This window comes from Alligator sinensis, unplaced genomic scaffold (assembly GCF_000455745.1).
Source record: "Alligator sinensis unplaced genomic scaffold, ASM45574v1 scaffold23_1, whole genome shotgun sequence".
Classification (NCBI taxonomy): Eukaryota; Metazoa; Chordata; order Crocodylia; family Alligatoridae; genus Alligator; species Alligator sinensis.
Genome location: NW_005841890.1, coordinates 2,002,455 through 2,004,550, shown reverse-complemented (window position 1 = coordinate 2,004,550; position 2,096 = coordinate 2,002,455).

The following is a 2,096-nucleotide window of genomic DNA, read 5'->3' as shown; positions in this document are numbered from 1 at the left end:
CAGAGAGTAAGGTGATGCCATGAGGGGGAAGGATAGTTCAAACCAAGTGTTTTAGCGCTAACCTTTGTGTGTTGACATTGTGTTTGCTGTAGACGACCTCATAGGAGTGTAAAAATATGTTAAAAATTGCAAGGTGCTCAGATGCTGTGGGGATGGGAGCCATTGTTGCAGGAAACACACCACACTAAGACTATTCCTTCTGAAAACCAATGTACAAATGGCTGAGAGTCATGACACCTGGGCTGTACTCCCAAATGTGGCTTTGATTTAGCACTTAACAATAATGTACCTTAAACACATAGGGTGCCTGTACAGGAGTGTGGAGGCTGCTCTGATGCATGGTAATTAAAGTACATCAGAGTAGTCTTGATTAACAGAGTCTGCTGGAGTATGGTAATTACCGGGCTTCAGCAGCCCCCTACATCTCGTGTATCAGCATCCCCATGTTTCAGAATGGCTGTGGGGCACTTGAACTAAAGCTCGTCAAATGTGCTTTAGTTCAAGTGCCCCCACTGCCATTTTGAAGTGCAGGGATACTGATACTCGAGATGCTGTGGTGCTTTAATTAGAGTGGCTCTTAGAGCTGCTCTAATTAAGGTGCTGCCCCCACCCATGAAGCATATGTAAAAGCATCCATAAATGCTGCTCTGAACAAGGGAGACTTCAACATGCTGCTTTCCTGAAGTGGTGCCTTTGCCATAGACACGTTTTTTCATTTCAGCCTAGATCCCCAAGGATATTTAGTCACTTAACTCCCATCAGGGTGCACTGAGAACCTGAATTTTTAACTCTTTAAATCTCAATTTCCCTCTCCATAAAATGCTTTGTAAAGCACCATATGAAAACATGGATTACTGCCCAAACCCAAATGCACTGAAGTCAGTAGAAAGATTTGGGTGAATCAGATTTATTTTTAACTCAGAAAAATGAAGCAGCTTCAGGGAAACCTGGTCAAAAGTGGTTTATTGATGTGTACACCTTTTATTTTTTATTAAGTGTAACCTTCTTGTTATAACAGCAGAAGGGAATACATACCTCTGTCATCTTTCTTCCTGTTTACCCACAGTCATTACTTGCTGCTTTTTTTTTTCTTCATCTGTACTATTTACCTAATTATTGCCTTTGGCACCAATTACAGGAGCTTCTGGGAATCCTGGAGTAATGAGAACCTAAGCAAATACTCAAACAGCAATATTACATACTGCTGCATCCTGTTCCAAAGCCCACTGAAGTCAGCAGAAAATCTCCTATTAACTTCAACTGGCTTTTGATACTTGAGCAGCATAAAAAAAAAATATTTAGATTAGCAGACAAACGCTGGTTGTTCTTGAAGGTAGAGTCCCACCCATTTTGAACAGTGGTTTCCAACCTGATTTGGACTTAAGGCACTCCTTGCTAAACGAAGGCACTCCTCAGAAAACACCAACTCTTAGTCTTCATTAGTTTTTTGAGTACAGAAAAATAATAGAGCAAGTTGTCTATTCAAAGAACTCAGAAAGACTAGAACATAGACTTTCATAGATTTCATAGACATTAGGGCTGGAAGGGACCTCGGAAGATCATCGAGTCCAGCCCCCTGCCCAAAGGGCAGGAAGTCAGCTGGGGTCATAGGATCCCAGCAAGATAAGCATCCAGTTTCATCTTGAAGGTTTCAATGAAGGCGCTTGAACCACCTCCGGTGGCAGGCTGTTCCAGACCTTGGGGGCTCGGACAGTAAAGAAATTCTTCCTTATGTCCAGCCTGAAACGGTCTTGTAGTAGTTTGTGACCACTCGACCTCGTCATCCCTTGGGGCGCTCTGGTGAACAAACGTTCCCCCAGATGCTGGTGGTCACCCCTGATAAACTTGTAGGTGGCCATCAGATCACCCCTGAGCCTGCGCTTTTCCAGGCTAAAGAGCCCCAGGGCTCTCAGCCTGTCATCGTAGAGTCTGCTTCCCTGACCTCTGATCATGCGCGTGGCTCTTCTCTGGACTCTCTCAAACTTCTCCACATCCTTTTTGAATTGTGAAGCCCAAAACTGGACACAGTACTCCAGCTCCGGCCTCACTAAGGCCGAGTACAGGGGGAGAATGACGTCCCGGGATTTGCTTGAGAA